General features: G+C 45.1%; 1 protein-coding gene across 1 annotated transcript in view; it reads right to left on the minus strand.

The window, feature by feature from the left end:
• The window catches only part of enpp6 (ectonucleotide pyrophosphatase/phosphodiesterase 6), a 176,300-nt gene that overhangs the window by 42,513 nt on the left and 115,487 nt on the right, over nucleotides 1-18,300 (minus strand). The gene's annotated exons all lie outside the window — the stretch shown is intronic.

The following is an 18,300-nucleotide window of genomic DNA, read 5'->3' on the forward strand; positions in this document are numbered from 1 at the left end:
GTCAATCAAAAAGGGATTCAGCCTCAGACAGATCATCCAATCATCATGCAGAAGCTGAGTGTCCGGGCCGGCCGAGGCCAGCCCACTGCCCCATAGACCCCCAGACACGCTGAGCGTCCGATGGGCGGGACAAAGCCCAGCATTTATCCAATGACTCGTCTCGTTTCACTGCAGTCTTTCCTTTGCTATTGAACTCTGTGGATGCTGAGCTGTTTAAAGCACTGTGAAGCTGCGTGTTTGAGTGAGAGGAAAGCCACCATGGGACGGGGGGGGGGCGACGCTATGCCGTAACGTAACCTTGACCCCCCCCCCCCCCCGTCAGGACAACCCCCCCACCCCGTTTTTTTTTTTACCGTTTATTTTTTTTTTCTGCATGGTCGTGCCGCCCCCCCTGCGATGCTGCCCCGGGCGGCTGCCCGGTCGGCCTGCCTCCAGGACCGCCCCTGGTGGGTGGAACCTTAACCAAGACCAGTTGGCCGCGATGGAGCTGACAGGTGACTGGAATGTTGGAGGCACAAGAAACAGAGTTGTCAAAAATGCAGAGATTTAACAGGATCACAGAGGAAAAACAAGGAAGTCATTCACAGAGGAATAACTAACGCCAGGTACCAAGCAGGCAGAGCTGAGTTTTTGATAATTGTGGAGAGGCAGGACTGGGGTATATAACAGGTGGCGTTGATTGCAATCAGGTAAGTCAATCAGCTCCATGACGTAGTCACCTGGAAACACAGAGAAGGGAGGGGGAGCAGAGCAGACACCAAGGTAGCACAACAATAACCCTGCCCTGAATGGGAGCCCCCAGGCAACCTACCAGGCTGGCCCAGGCAGGCCCAATAGAAGTCCATCCATGAGCCGGGTGGGAGGAGGGCAATTGGCCGGAGGGCACAAAGCGCTAGTGTGGACAGGCTTCAGCCGAGACACATGGAACACAGGATGGATTCTAAGTGACCGAGGCAGATGGAGTCTGACTGCGGTGGGATTGATGAGATGGTCGACCACGAAGGGTCCAGGACAGCTCACCACAAATTTCCTGGCTTCTGTCTTCAGCAGGACATCCTTGGCCAACAGCCACACCTCCTGGCCCGGCTAGTATTGGGGGAGCAGGGTTTGGTGCATGTCTGCATGATGAGTAGTCCGGTCCCTCATCCGGTGGCAAGGAGAGCCACCCGGGAGGTCCTCCTCCAGGATTTGGGTGGTTCTTCTGCGCCTCCCGGACGACCCTCTCAATATCCCAGGTGAGAGCTCCGATGACCAGCTAGTTGGGAATGATGGTGTCTGGATCCGGTGTATGGTTCTGAAGAAAAATCTGATGAGAGAGAGCATCTGCTCTGGTGTTTTTAGAGCTGGGTCTATATGTGATTGAAAAATTGAATTGTCCAATAAACAATGACCACCTGGCCTGTCTGGAATTGAGAACCAGATTGATGTATGCCAAGTTCCTGTGATCAGTCCAGATGATAAAAGGAACAGATATGCCTTCAAGCCAGTGTCTCCACTCCTCCAGTGCCCACTTCACAACCAAGAGTTCCTGGTCCCCCACATTATAATTTCGCTTAGTGGGAGAAAGACACAGACAGAAAAAAACACAGGGGTGCAGGTGTTGATTGCCCTCAGCCCGCTGGGAAAGGATGCCCCAATCCCAATGTCAGAGGCATCGACCTCCATGATGAACTGGTGATCTGGATCTGGCTATATGAGGATGGTGTTGTGGCTGGGGTGCCTGGATGGCTTTTGTTTCTGTCTTTTGTTTTTCCTTCCAGGTGGCATGCGTTCAGGACTGAGTGGCTGTGTGGCTGAGTTATTAGGACCTCACCCTGATCACCTGAGGCTGGTCATGTGCAGCTCGTCAGGACTCACAGCTGTGGTGCATCTATATGGATTGGGGCATGGTTGCATTTAAGTCTGGAGTACACAGTGTGTATTTGCCAGAGACTCGACCTTGTGACCAGACGGGTGAGATCGACGTTTAGAGATCCATCTCATCATCATGGACGCAGAGACCGTACCAGGTTTGATGCCATGGTCTGTGAAAGAGGAGGGGGTGAGGTCTCACGCTCGTCAGCACACTTCCTGAGGTACTTTAGGTTTTGTGACTAACATGAGTACAGTCAGTAAATGTGGTGTCCCTCACACCTTATTATATTGAGCTGTTATGTTAGTCGTTTAATCAGCTTCCACTGCAGTGGAGAATTGAACTGGGTGTTCCATGCCTGCAGGGTGGGAAGCTGATTGGTGATTAAGCCAGGAAGTGTTTGCTGTTTATGTACACCTTTGAGTGGTCTCTCTGTGTGTGGAGTGGTGGACTCACATGATGGTTTCTTCTTTCACAGACTCGGTTGGTCGCGGCCACCTGGGGGGTGTCGGCGGGGTCCTTGGGTCCGAACTGTTCTGGCTCTGGACCGTTTGTGCTGCTGGGAGCGCACCGTTCTTCCACCTCGCCAGACCGCGCACTTATTTGTTTAGCACTCACTGTTATGTCATTAAATTCTGTTATCCTTTGAACCGTGCTCTGTTTCCTTTATGCTGGGTCCTACTTCAAATGCTGGTCGGTTCTCCGACTGCGTCCGACACATAACAGTAGTCTCTGGCCAATACATCACGGACCCAGCGGTAGCAGAGGCGGTACTGCGCCGGGAAGGCGGCAGCAGACGTCAGAAGTTATCCGGATCAGTTGCGGGTGCTCTCCGCCCAGATGGTGCGTGTCGGAGAACCCATTATTGAATAGTGATTTGAGCTCTCTTGCAGCCGTGTTCCTGTGGTGTTGCCTTATCTGTGGGTTGTTGTGGAGTGTGAATAGCGACGGCTTCGCGTCACACTTCGACCGGATAAGAGGTAAAACGGGAGCTGCATGAGTGTGTCTTTAATGGGTGAACGCGCACGGTGGAGTTCTGTGGCACGGGTCGCTGTGCTTCCTGTTGTTACAGTTGTAGCCCCGTCTCCCCGGGTGAAGATAGCTACTGTGTCTGTTGTGTCAGCTTCGGCGTAATTTAGTTGAAGCACATTTTGGTTGTGTGTTTACACGTAGCTGCGCACAGGGAAAGCAGCGTGAGTTGTTTTCTCGGTTACCAAAGGGGTTTTTTTATTTTTAGCACTTTGGCTCCCCCTGTTGGTGACTGAGTCACATTACCGTTATTGCTCTTAAGGTGGAACAGGTGTGTTCCATTTGTTTGAGCTTAACGGTATAAGTCACTTATTAGTTTTGTGTTGGTTCATTTTTTGTGGGTGTTTTTTGAGTTGGTTTTTGTGTGGGATGTTCTACACTATTAGTGTTCTGGGGTCGTGTCTGTGCAGGCTGTCTGGAGCATAGAAAGGACCCAGGTAACTTTATGTTAGTCTGTTAGTCTTTCTTTTTATTTCTTTTGGTTTCACCTCCCAGGGTTTGATGGGACGGTCCTCTGGGGGGTGATGGGGGGGGGGGGGTAATTGGGTTGTTTTTTCTTTTTTCTTGTTTTTTTTTGTTTTTGTTGTGCCCTCTCTTCTCCTCTGGCTCCAGCCGTGTGAGCCGTAGGTTGTCGGCGTTGCTGGAGTGGTGCAGTTTGGTTATGCTGGGCGTTTCCCAGGTAACCTCTGCACCCGGGAGGGGGGGGGGGTTCGGGGTGTTATTTTTTTTTGTTGATTCCCTGTTCCACCTCTGGCTTCAGCGCGCCTTTGAGCCGTATGCCATCGGCGTAGCTGAGGTTTGGGGCAGTGGAATATACCCGCAGCTGGTGGCTGGTTTGGAAGTCGGAGGGGTGGCGCCGTTTTGTGCAGTCTGCCATTACCGCTGTTCCACTCCTCCCGGTTGACTTCTGGGGTATAGTCGTGGTTGGTGACACTGGACGTACTTCCAGTTTCCACTGCGCCGAGGGGGTGGGGTTGGGGTTGTTTTGTTTGTATGTTTGTTTTTTTTTCTTTTGTTTTTCCCCCCAGTTTCCGCCCTCAGGGTGTGAATGTTGGTGTCCTCTGAGGGGGAAAGGGCTGTGGGTCCATCTAGCCATAGACGGCCGGGCTGGGTCTGTTAGTCATGAGGGGGGGCGTCTCCTGGGGTTTGATGGAACGGTCCTCTGGGAGGCGCTGGGAGTCCCCGTGGGTGACTTTGGATCCCAGAGGGACCTCGGCTGTGGTTATTACTCCTGGAGCTGGCGGGATATCCTCTGGGGGGTGTTGGTCCCTACATGTCGTCCGGGGGGGGGGGGGGGGGGGGGTGTTAGTGTTTTTGTTTGCAAGCTTAAGTTTGGGTTGTGTTTTTCTTTTCTCCTCTTCCCAGGGTTTGATGGGACAGTCCTCTGGGGAGGGGGGGGGGTGGTTTGGTTGTTTGTGTTTGTCTTTTTTGTTTTATGACTAAACAGACTTTAAACATGGTCGGACAAAGGCTGACCGCACAGGTTCAAGAACTCCTGGCCACACCTGTGCAAATTGACTGACAGAAACAAAGGCAAAGATGCAGTCAGAGGAGAAGACGTCAACCGTTCTGTTAGATGAAGATTCAGTTGGAAGATGAATGCAGATACGGTTTCCAGCCATGGTCCCTGGAGGGGGGTGTTTTTCCTGGGCCAGGTTTGTGTGGTCGCCGGGAGGCTTCCCGTGAGGGTGGGGTGCTGTTGTGGCTGGGGTGCCTGGCTGGCTTTTGTTTCTGTCTTCTGTTTTCTGTCTTTTGTTTTTCCTTCCAGGTGGCATGCGTTCAGGACTGAGTGGCTGAGTTATTAGGACCTCACCCTGATCACCTGAGGCTGGTCATGTGCAGCTCATCAGGACTCACAGCTGTGGTGCATCTATATGGATTGGGGCATGGTTGCATTTAAGTCTGGAGTACACAGTGTGTATTTGCCAGAGACTCGACCTTGTGACCAGACGGGTGAGATCGACGTTTAGAGAACCATCTCATCATCATGGACGCAAAGACCGTACCAGGTTTGATGCCATGGTCTGTGAAAGAGGAGGGGGTGAGGTCTCATGCTCGTCAGCACACTTCCTGAGGTACTTTCGGTTTTGTGACTAACATGAGTTCAGTCAGTAAATGTGGTGTCCCTCACACCTTATTATATTGAGCTGTTATGTTAGTCGTTTAATCAGCTTCCACTGCAGTGGAGAATTGAACTGGGTGTTCCATGCCTGCAGGGTGGGAAGCTGATTGGTGATTAAGCCAGGAAGTGTTTGCTGTTTATGTACACCTTTGAGTGGTCTCTCTGTGTGTGGAGTGGTGGACTCACATGATGGTTTCTTCTTTCACAGACTCGGTTGGTCGCAGCCACCTGGGGGGTGTCGGCGGGGTCCTTGGGTCCGAACTGTTCTGGCTCCGGACCGTTTGTGCTGCTGGGAGCGCACCGTTCTTCCACCTCGCCAGACCGCGCACTTATTTGTTTAGCACTCACTGTTATGTCATTAAATTCTGTTATCCTTTGAACCGTGCTCTGTTTCCTTTATGCTGGGTCCTACTTCAAACGCTGGTCGGTTCTCCGACTGCGTCCGACACATAACAGATGGGTGCTGTGATGAACCGGTGTTTAATTGACTGAAATGTGTTATCAGCTTCAGAGGACCAGTGAAATGGTGTTTTGGAGGAGGTCAATTTATGGAGAGTTGCTGGAACCTAACTGAAATTCTGGATAAACCTACGATAGAAATTTGTGAACCCTAAAAACCGCTGAAGCTATTTATGTTTGAAGTGGTGGGCCAGTCAGAAACTGATATTGGAGGAGTCTGGTTTTATTTGATTGCACTGAAAAAACGTAACTGAGTAATGAATGCACATTTTTTGGCTTTTACAAACCGATGGTTTTCCAACCAATGATTCAGTACCAAATGGACGTGGTGACATGTTCTTGGAGATCTTTGGAGAATATGAGAATGTCATCGAAATACACGAAAATGAAACAATTGAGAAACTAAATGGACTACATTTATATGGCGCTTCTTCATCTGCATCAGGCGCTCAAATCGCTTTACAATTATGTCACACATTCACCCATTCACACAGACACACTCACACACTGATGTCAGGGTGCTGCCATGCAAGGCTCTCATGACACACTGGGAGCAACTTGGGGATTAAGGACCTTGCCCAAAGGCCCTTACGGATTTTATGGTCAGGCTGGGGTTTGCACCGAAGATCCTCTAGTCTGAAGCCCGATGCTTAACCACTAGACCATCACCTCCCAAGTCATGGAGAACATCATTAACCAAGGCCTGGAAGGTGGCAGGAGCACTTTTGATACCGAAAGGCATGACAAGATATTCAAATTGACCTATGGGGTGTTAAAAGCAATCTTCCACTCATCTCTCTCCTTGATTCCAACCAAATGATGAGCATTGTGCAGATCAAGCTTTGTAAAGATTGAGGTCCCATGTAAAGAATCAAATGCAAAATCCAGTAGCAGAAATGGATACTTATTGAGCATGATCGCATTCAACCCACAAAAATCAATACAGGGGTTTCGGGTCCTGTCCTTTTTCCCTACATAAACAAGTCTGCTCCCAGGGGAGAGACTGAGGGATGGATAAGTCCCGTGGCCAGGGTGTCTTGTATGTACTGATTCACTGATTCCCTCTATGGGCGCGGCTGGTTGTAGAGATGCCTGGGTAGGAGGGATGCACCTGGGAGCAAATTAAATGGAGAAGTCATAGGGTCTGTGCTGCAGAAGGGAGAGCGCATGACTCATACTAAACACCTCACTGAGATCATGATATTGTTCCAGAATCATTGAGAGATCAAGGGGGAATGCTTCGGACTCCCTAGGGCACTGAGTGGGTGTTACAGAGATGCTAAGACACCTGAGGTGGCAGGCTTTGCTCCACCAGGTGATCAAACCGGTTGGCCAGTCAGTATAGGGAAAGCTGGGGGGTGACCCAACACTAGTGATGGAGAGGAGTAAACAAAAAGCTGAATGGACTCCTGATGATTTCCTGACATAATCAAGTGAGTGGTGTTCCGTCAAGTGCATTCACCATAATGGGAGTGTGAAATGACACCACTGGATGTGGGCTCAAGTGATTACACTGTAATCTAAAAAATTAGCTTAGGCTCTGGAGTCAACGAGGGCGTATAACTGCAGGGACTGATTTTCAAATAAAGCGGTCACCAGGATCTGAGTGTGTGGAGTGCGGTCACCCATGATGCAGGTGTTAATCAAGCCCTGCTCAGCTGCATGGGCTCTTCGGCAGGGAGCGCCGTGGGTATGGGGAGTGCATGGCCGGTAGAGAGCAAGGAAGAAGGTGCATATGGAGTTAAAATTGTCTCATTAATATTTGTAAATGCACACAGGGTGATCTACAAATAATCATTGATTTGCAAATGTGTTCAGATATCCACAAATGCAAATTTCATATTTGTAACTTGTAAATTGGTCTTTGCAAATAATGTTGTATTTGCAAATATAAAACTTAATTTGTAAAAAAAAAAAAAATTACATTTGTAAAACTGGAAATTGTATTTGTGAATTGAGTTTCAGCATTTGTGGCTCACCAATTACACGCATTCATCGCTTTCCTCTATGACATCATTTTGAGACATTCTTTTCGCGAACACAGATCCACAAACAAATGCCTACTGATTCACAAATACACACGCACACTGGATATCCACTAGATGGCAGTGTGGTTCCATTCATTGATGTGGCAAGCTGAATTATTTTTTTAAATTATGTGTTCGCGGATTTCATCATGGGAAAGGGGGCAGGGGTGTTGGTGTTGTACTCTTTAACGCAGTGGTTCAAATAAGAGTATTAAACAGCATTGCACCTGTGCGTGCTCCATGACACAGACATGCTGCAAAATTCTTCTTTTAAAAACTTGAAAGTTCTAAAAGTTGCTACATTTAGCTAAGCTTCGCACAGGAGCCACACAGCGTCACCGCAGCAACCAACCAGTCCCGCGTTACGACAACTGTCGCAACAGCCAGGCTCCGCGGATCCGAGGAAACTGATTTGTATCTGTAACACACAGATCAGTGTCCGCGGACTTATAAAACTTGCATTATGCTTTGCGATAAGCATTTTAAATACTCAGTATTTAACATAATGAAAATGAGGGGCCTGTAATGTCTGCCACCTTTCTCAAATCTCTTTTGTACAAACTAGATCACAAATATAAAGAGTGGCAGATAGGAATCAACAGAATAATATATTCTGGAGTTATGGGGTAAAAACAGCAAAAATGGTGACAAATGTCACTTTCAGTTTGTACAGGGGTCAAAAGTTAAAGTTGGTCCAATTACAGTAAAAAAATCAAATCAAATCAATTTTATTTATATAGCGCCAAATCACAACAAATAGTTGCCCCAAGGCGCTTTATATTGTAAGGCAAAAGCTATACAATAATTACGGAAAAACCCCAACGGTCAAAACGACCTCCTGTGAGCAAGCACTTGGCGACAGTGGGAAGGAAAAACTCCCTTTTAACAGGAAGAAACCTCCAGCAGAACCAGGCTCAGGGAGGGGCAGTCCTCTGCTGGGACTGTTTGGGGCTGAGGGACAGAACCAGGAAAAAGACATGTTGTGGAGGGGAGCAGAGATCAGTCACTAATGATTAAATGCAGAGTGGTGCATACAGAGCAAAAAGAGAAAGAAACACTCAGTGCCTCATGGGAACCCCCCAGCAGTCTAAGTCTATAGCAGCATAACTAAGGGATGGTTCAGGGTCACCTGATCCAGCCCTAACTATAAGCTTTAGCAAAAAGGAAAGTTTTAAGCCTAATCTTAAAGCAGAGAGGGTGTCTGTCTCCCTGATCTGAATTGGGAGCTGGTTCCACAGGAGAGGAGCCTGAAAGCTGAAGGCTCTGCCTCCCATTCTACTCTTACAAACCCTAGGAACTACAAGTAAGCCTGCAGTCTGAGAGCGAAGCGCTCTATTGGGGTGATATGGTACTATGAGGTCCCTAAGATAAGATGGGACCTGATTATTCAAAACCTTATAAGTAAGAAGAAGAATTATAAATTCTATTCTAGAATTAACAGGAAGCCAATGAAGAGAGGCCAATATGGGTGAGATATGCTCTCTCCTTCTAGTCCCTGTCAGTACTCTAGCTGCAGCATTTTGAATTAACTCAAGGCTTTTCAGGGAACTTTTAGGACAACCTGATAATAATGAATTACAATAGTCCAGCCTAGAGGAAATAAATGCATGAATTAGTTTTTCAGCATCACAGCATCTGGAGGATTTAAGAAAATTGGCCAGATTTCTAGAAATGAGAGCTGCTCCATCCAAAGTGGGATGGATGCCATCTCTCCTAACAAGACCAGGTTTTCCCCAGAAGCTTTGCCAATTATCTATGAAGCCCACGTCATTTTTTGGACACCACTCAGACAGCCAGCAATTCAAGGAGAACATGTGACTAAACATGTCACTCCTGGTCCAATTGGGGAGGGGCCCAGAGAAAACTACAGAGTCCGACATTGTTTTTGCAAAGTTACACACTGATTCAATGTTAATTTTAGTGACCTCCGATTGGCGTAACCGGGTGTCCTTACTGCCGATGTGAATTACAATCTTACCAAATTTATGCTTAGCCTTAGCCAGCAGTTTCAAATTTCCTTCAATGTCGCCTGCTCTGGCCCCCAGAAGACAATTGACTATGGTTGCTGCTGTCGCTAACTTCACATTTCTCAAAACAGAGTCGCCAATAACCAGAGTTTGTTCCTCGGCGGGTGTGTCGCTGAGTGGGGAAAACAGTTAGAGATGTGAACGGGTTGGCGGTGTACATGGGGCTTCTGTTTAGGACTACGTTTCCTCCTCACAGTCACCCAGTCGGCCTGCTTTCCCGGCTGCTCGGGATGTGCCGGAGGGGAACTAACGGCGGCTAAGCTATCTTGGTCTGCACCGACTACAGGGGCCTGGCTAGCTGTAGGATTTTCCACGGTGCGGAGCCGAGTCTCCAATTCGCCCAGCCTGGCCTCCAAAGCTACACTTATTACAAGTACCATTACTGCTAAAGGAGGCCGAGGAATAACTAAACATTTCACACCCAGAGCAGAAAAGTGCGGGAGAGACAGGAGAAGCCGCCATGCTAAGAGCTAGTAGCTGCGCTAAGCCAGCGGATTCCTAAAAACACACAAAGTGAATAATGTGTAAATAATTTAGAGGTGATTCAGCAGAGGGAGTGCTTTAGATAAGGCACGTGAAGATTACACTGTGAAACAAATCGTTATCTAGTTAACTAGATCAATCTAACTGCGCAGATTAAACAGCTAACAGATGCAGCAAAACACCGCTGTGCTCCGGAACAGGAAGTGATACAATACCGCAGTGAGAGCCAACCACCAGTAGAGGCAGCAATGCCCACACATGATGTAAAATGATGTAAATAATTGGTTGAAATCAAAGGATTAATAAATGGAATCATTTTGACTGTTTTGAATGTTTGGTCTCCAAAGTAAAGGTCAAACAAGGCTGATGTCCATTGGATGCTATGAGAGGTGACATATGTTACCCTGTATAATGATAACTAAGCATGACAGATGGTGCAAACTAGTCTTTTTAGAACCCTATCAATCCAAATAATCCAAACGATATGTAGAATCCACTGAGGCTGGATTCTAAGTGTCATTTGGTCACCTTGAGTGGTACCGACAGCCTGCTTGGCCCATGGACTACCAGGACAGCTGTTTCATCAAATTTAGTGTTTGACCTTCCTGTGACCTTGATCTTTGACCTTGAGCCTTTTGTGTACTGAAAGGTACTTGACTAGGGCTGCTATATTTCAAAAACTTTGTAGTTGAATTTAGTGTTTGCCCTTCCTGTGACCTTTGACCTTGAGCTTGATCCTTTTGTGTACTGAATGGTACCTTACTAGGGCTGCTTATATGTGAACTTGCAAGAGTCTGTGATGTAAACTGTGTGCTGCACAGCGAGTTAAGGTGAAAAATGCAATGATTACAAATAAACAAAGAAAAAAACCAAACATATTGACAAACATATCTTGCCAAACTCGTTTTGGCAAGATATTGAGGTGGGGATAAGATATCCGGGGGGGAGAAGATAAACTGTTACACTAGAATTCCACTGAATATGCAGCCACACTGCGGTTCTCCTGACAGAGTGATAATAGTCTTTTGGAAATTGCCTGCCCCCGCATCGGATGATCAAAGACCAGAGGTGTCAAGTAACGAAGTACAAATACTTCGTTACTGTACTTAAGTACACTTTTTAGGTATCTATACTTTACTCCATTACTTATTTTTCTGCCTACTACTGACTTCTACTCATTACATTTTCACACAAGTATCTGTACTTTCTATTCCTTACATTTTTAAAACAAACAGCCTCGTTACTCTTGGCTTCAGTTTAATGTTTATATATATAATATATTTCACGTCATGTGCGCCTGTAATCAACTTTTCTGCAGCGCGGCTTTGCTTTGAACCGTGAACCAAGCAGTGGTTCGCAGATTGAAGCAATGCTTCGACCATTGCTTCGTTTATTCTTTCTTTCGCTTAATTTCCCCCCGCTAAAACCCTAAAGAGCATACTTCTGTGAGTATTATTTACCTTTTCTATGTTAAACCGACCTGTTATGGTCTTCTGAAACAGTTGATAGATGTATTTTATAACTTAAAAACGGGAGCGATGCTAACGCGTTAGCATGTCTATGGCATTTTCAATGTTAAAAGTTAGCATTTAGCAATTGCAGCTCTCATCACGTTCGGGTGCATTTGTTTTCAAATTGTAATATTTCTTAAATTTATTTTTGTTTATATATTAATAATCTAATTATTATTATATACAATTCTAGAGAAAGAGGCAAAAAGAACCTGAATAGAAACACAACAGAAAATATAAAAGCCACTAACAATGAACATACATAAATAAATACATAGTACATAAATGTTTCCTGTGAACACCTAGTGACTCTTACTCCTTCATTTCATCCCTGTCTTATTTAAGTTTAATGACCGTTTGTTTCAGTCAAACCATATTTTCAGTTTGTTAATTTCTTCTGTGATTTCCTCCAGAACTATCTGCCAAACTAGAAAACTGCTGCATCCTAGTAAGAGCAGAATACTACTGGAATTAATTTGAATAAGGAAAGTTGTTTTTTTTTTTTTTTTTTGTTTTCCTTCACTAAATGGATGCTGCACTCACTGCAGTTTATTGTCTGGAATAGTCCCAGATTGCATTTCAGAGCTTCTAGAATTGAAACATTTTCATGCAGGTGGTGTTGGGGGGTAATTTTGGGTTTTGGGTCTTGGGCCACATGTAGAACGAATCAGTTTTTAAATTAAGCTTTCAATTCATATAGTGGCATCTACCTTTTTTTTTTTTTTTTTTTTAAAGGTTACTTTATACTTTTATACTTTAAGTAGGTTTTGGAGCACATACTTTTTCACTTTTACTTGAGTAAAGAGGTCAAGTTGATACTTCAACTTTTACCAGAGTGTTTTTAAACTGTAGTATCTGTTGGGAAAGTGTAAGTACACGGACCCACAACAGGGGGCGCAAATGAACGGACAATGGAATAGGTCAAATAACAACACTTTACTGTTGCGAACGTGCACAACAAACACAACAGATTACACAATAGATCAAAGGTCAAATTACAAGGTGTCGTGTGGGCAGGCTCGAAGATAGGAGACGCCTGTCCAAAGCAGAACCGGAACCACACGATTTCCTCCGCCACCAGACCCCGGGAATACTGGAGCCGCCAAGTCCCGAACTCCCAGGTGGCCACTGCCTCCGCGTGTCGGACCTGGTACTGCTGGCGAGGAACAAAAACACAATTAAACGTGGGTGCGTCTGCACCCAGCAATCTGCACGGCAGGGAAGCTACCTCCACCTCTCGTTGGAGAAAAAGTCTGTTATCACTCACAAAAATCACAAAAAAAGGCTTTCTATCAAGCAGTCAGGCTGAGGATATTACCTTTCAGGTAGAACGATATCTCGGCAAAGAGGTGGAGATGACGTCTTGCTGATATACCGATGCAGATCAGATGAGTGGTGACAGCTGTCACAGGTGATGAGTGTCAGCTGTCACCCCGGCTGCTCCTGTGAGGCGGCAGCGCCCTCTGGTGCCTGGAGCCCGCACTCCAGGCAGGGTGCCCTCTGGTGGTGGTGGGCCAGCAGTACCTCCTCTTCAGCGGCCCACACAACAGTATCTATACTTCTACTTAAGTAACAAATGTGTGTACTTTTGACACCACTGTCAAAGACCACCTAGAATTCTTGGGAAAAAGCAGTATAAGTCCAGTGACTTCTGCCCCCACAAGGCCATGGCCCATGCTAAGGCCTTGCCCCTGAAGAGACTGACGAGGTATGCAGTTTTACGTTGATCTGTGATATACATGGATGGTTTCTGAGAGAATACTAGTGAACAGTGTAACATAAAGGAGGCACATGTTTCTACTGACCCAGAATATGGTTCAGGATGATAAATGGTGGGCTTGTGGGAATGATGTACAGTTGTAGGTGCTGGTGCAGGTACAGAGGATGCAGGAGGAGAGGGTGATGATGGGGTGCAACTTGGCTATGATAACTGATTACTTGAGGGAAGACAATTGGAAACATAACTGCGATACCTGGGCGCAAGCGCCTGCTGTAGTTCAGAGAGTGTCTGAAGTTGCTGTTGCTACTGTCCTAATAAGGTTCCCTGTGAGCTGAGGGCTTTTCAGACCAGGTCTGCTCCTGCTGGGTCCATAGTATGTCCAGAAACGCCTGTTATGGTTAGACCGGAGAATAAGGTGAGGACCCAAAATGAAGGGAGTCAGGATAAAGCCGAATAACAATTTATTATGTGAATAGAAGAATGTAATATTGCACAGTCATGGAAGGAGACACCAGAACAGGGAGATGCTGACTTGACCAGAATGCTTGATGGGGTGAGTTCTTGGACCAGATGGTGGGTGGAAGCAGAATCAGGACTAGGTGGTGAAAAAAAGTGACTGGAATGCTGGAGGCACAAGAAACAGAGTTGTGAAAAATGCAGAAATTAAGAGGGTCTCAGAGGAAAAACAAGGGAGTCGTTCATGGAGGAATGAATGAGCCCAGGCACCACGCAGGCAGAGCTGAGTTTCTGGCAGTTGTGGAGAGGCAGGGCTGGGGTATATAACGTGGCTCCGTCACCGAGAGGGAGCAGAGCAGACACCAAGGCAGCACAACAGTTTCACTCTCATGTTTATTGTACCCCCACTTAAAAGCGATCCCTATTCTTTTGACTCATAAATCACTCTCTATCCTTAACGGCTCCATGTCAGCATTCCTCTGGAGAAAAGTGGGCCAGGCTAAAGCTAACAGTGCTACAATGCCCTCTCTTGTGGTCTCGGGGTACCCAATATTATCAAATTGCATATCTGTGTAGCTATTTTTGGTACTGGTTTAAAGAGGACCCTGATTCTACTTGGCTTACAGTGGACACCCCCCCAGTGAGTCCCATCCCTCTCTGTAACGTCCTGTATATCTCTAATAAATGGGATACTCTGAATGTTAAAAAATAACTTTATTCTGCAGAATTCCCTTAAAACGTGGAACTTGACAAGTTAACAAAATCAATGGGCCTTCCTCTCTATCCTCACTCCAATTCACTCAAATCCTGTGTTCACCTCTGGTTTAGAGGATTGCACCTTCTCCCTGTGGACCACTAAGGGTATTTTAATTTTTTATTTAACCTTTATTTAGCCAGGTTAGTCCCATTGGGATTGAGATCTCTTTAACAAGGGAGACCTTGACAATTTTTAAAGTTTTCAATTCACCTAACCTGCATGAAAATTCAATAAGGCCTATCTTCTATTATACATCCCAAATCTAAGGGGGAACCCTCCCAGTGCCTACTCAGGCACACCTAAATATCTTTACAAAAGGCAGAGCCACTTAGGTGTCTGGTCTTGAGAACCAGGGGTGGTCAGGTCTGCATGTCTTTGCATACGGGAGGAAGCCAGAGCACCTGGAGGAAACCCACGCAAATACGGGGAGAACATGCAAACTCCACACAGAAAGGCCACAGGTGGAAATCAATCCCATGACCTTCTTGCTGTGATGCAACAGTGCTAACCACTAAACCACTCTGCTCCCTGGTATCCAGACTGTGGAAAGGTATTGGTGAATAACATTGTGATGTCGTTTTACCAGCGCAGGCACACAGCTTTATTACCTACTGCAATTAAATGACACCCTAACAGGTTCTCGCTTATCAGTGGAAATCACTCTGACTCCAAAACTCCTCACAAAATTCTTTGGGGCCCATTAAATACTGGACACGCTGCTTATGTGATGTCCCTCTGAGAAGCTAACTTAGGGGTTCCTGTTTCTGATGATGAATGGGACAGAGTCTGGACAGAGTCAGAGTTCAGCAGGTTGTCTGATTACTACCAAAGCCCCAGAATTACAATTCAGGATTATTTATTGACTTCATATTATTCCTGTGTTACATAATGAGTTCAATCCTCCATTTTCAGAAACTTTCCCTTGAAACTATTTTCTGTATACTGGGGGTTCAACCAACCTTATTGAACCATGCTCCCTGCAGCTTGAAGTTCCTTTGGATTTAGGATTCCGTTCCTGATGTTTCATACTGGATCAGAAACATCATTGATCTTATCCCTCATGATCCAGTAAGCTAAATCTTTCAATATTTGGAGCCCCTTTTGGCCTACATTGGGAATGAAGGTATGCAGGCTCTTTGGAAGGGCCAGTGTGGACATGCGTAGACTTAACTGTCTAGGTGCACTCTTGGCTAGTCAGCCAAAAGTTTGGTAACTGTGCTGGTGACCTCTGATGCAACATTTTACATTCTATATTTATGAGTATCTTCTGTAATGTTTGTTATTTATTATTATTATTATTATGTTGCTGAGTATTCCATTAACTTTAAACTAGTAATGACTTCATGACTTTCTTTGCTAACAAAATTTTAACTATTAGAGAAAAAATTACTCATAACCATCCCAAGATGTATCGTTATCTTTGGCTGCTTTCAGTGATGCTGGTATTTGGTTAGACTCTTTCTCTCCGATTGTTCTGTCTGAGTTATTTTCATTAGTTACTTCATCCAAACCATCAACATGTTTATTAGACCCCATTCCTACCAGGCTGCTCAAGGAAGCCCTACCATTATTTAATGCTTCGATCTTAAATATGATCAATCTATCTTTGTTAGTTGGCTATGTACCACAGGCTTTTAAGGTGGCAGTAATTAAACCATTACTTAAAAAGCCATCACTTGACCCAGCTATCTTAGCTAATTATAGGCCAATCTCCAACCTTCCTTTTCTCTCAAAAATTCTTGAAAGGGTAGTTGTAAAACAGCTAACTGATCATCTGCAGAGGAATGGTCTATTTGAAGAGTTTCAGTCAGGTTTTAGAATTCATCATAGTACAGAAACAGCATTAGTGAAGGTTACAAATGATCTTCTTATGGCCTCGGACAGTGGACTCATCTCTGTGCTTGTTCTGTTAGACCTCAGTGCTGCTTTTGATACTGTTGACCATAAAATTTTATTACAGAGATTAGAGCATGCCGTAGGTATTAAAGGCACTGCGCTGCAGTGGTTTGAATCATATTTGTCTAATAGATTACAATTTGTTCATGTAAATGGGGAATCTTCTTCACAGACTAAAGTTAATTATGGAGTTCCACAAGGTTCTGTGCTAGGACCAATTTTATTCACTTTATACATGCTTCCCTTAGGCAGTATTATTAGACGGTATTGCTTAAATTTTCATTGTTACGCAGATGATACCCAGCTTTATCTATCCATGAAGCCAGAGGACACACACCAGTTAGCTAAACTGCAGGATTGTCTTACAGACATAAAGACATGGATGACCTCTAATTTCCTGCTTTTAAACTCAGATAAAACTGAAGTTATTGTACTTGGCCCCACAAATCTTAGAAACATGGTGTCTAACCAGATCCTTACTTTGGATGGCATTACCCTGACCTCTAGTAATACTGTGAGAAATCTTGGAGTCATTTTTGATCAGGATATGTCATTCAAAGCGCATATTAAACAAATATGTAGGACTGCTTTTTTGCATTTACGCAATATCTCTAAAATTAGAAAGGTCTTGTCTCAGAGTGATGCTGAAAAACTAATTCATGCATTTATTTCCTCTAGGCTGGACTATTGTAATTCATTATTATCAGGTTGTCCTAAAAGTTCCCTAAAAAGCCTTCAGTTAATTCAAAATGCTGCAGCTAGAGTACTAGCGGGGACTAGAAGGAGAGAGCATATCTCACCCATATTGGCCTCTCTTCATTGGCTTCCTGTTAATTCTAGAATAGAATTTAAAATTCTTCTTCTTACTTATAAGGTTTTGAATAATCAGGTCCCATCTTATCTTAGGGACCTCGTAGTACCATATCACCCCAATAGAGTGCTTCGCTCTCAGACTGCAGGCTTACTTGTAGTTCCTAGGGTTTGTAAGAGTAGAATGGGAGGCAGAGCCTTCAGCTTTCAGGCTCCTCTCCTGTGGAACCAGCTCCCAATTCAGATCAGGGAGACAGACACCCTCTCTACTTTTAAGATTAGGCTTAAAACTTTCCTTTTGCTAAAGCTTATAGTTAGGGCTGGATCAGGTGACCCTGAACCATCCCTTAGTTATGCTGCTATAGACGTAGACTGCTGGGGGGTTCCCATGATGCACTGTTTCTTTCTCTTTTTGCTCTGTATGCACCACTCTGCATTTAATCATTAGTGATCGATCTCTGCTCCCCTCCACAGCATGTCTTTTTCCTGGTTCTCTCCCTCAGCCCCAACCAGTCCCAGCAGAAGACTGCCCCTCCCTGAGCCTGGTTCTGCTGGAGGTTTCTTCCTGTTAAAAGGGAGTTTTTCCTTCCCACTGTAGCCAAGTGCTTGCTCACAGGGGGTCGTTTTGACCGTTGGGGTTTTACATAATTATTGTATGGCCTTGCCTTACAATATAAGGCGCCTTGGGGCAACTGTTTGTTGTGATTTGGCGCTATATAAAAAAAAATTGATTGATTGATTGAATTGATTTTGTTTTTCAACACATCATCATGGCATTATTTTGCAAATGAAGATTATGATAGTGGTAGCCAATGTCAACTCCAGGCATGATCATTATTGCATTTGTTAACTTTTGTGTGAAGATATTTGTTTGTGTAATTTCTTGTACTTTATCTAACATTAAAAATTTGTGACAACCGGATTCCACAACGGAATTATCAGTTCACATATTTGAGTACCTGTCATTACTGAGAACAACAAACATCATGGAGTTTAGTGAAAGTACACCTTGCTGAAAAGTGCATTCAACAGCTTATCAGAACATCCACAATTCAGCTTACCTGGACGCCATGTTGCCATGTTGGATTTGTAAAAATGGCATCTTAAAGTTGGAGCTTTTCAATATTTTGGCTTCTGGATGACCGAGGATC

This window comes from Thalassophryne amazonica, chromosome 11 (genome assembly GCF_902500255.1).
Source record: "Thalassophryne amazonica chromosome 11, fThaAma1.1, whole genome shotgun sequence".
In the NCBI taxonomy this organism is placed as follows: domain Eukaryota; kingdom Metazoa; phylum Chordata; class Actinopteri; order Batrachoidiformes; family Batrachoididae; genus Thalassophryne; species Thalassophryne amazonica.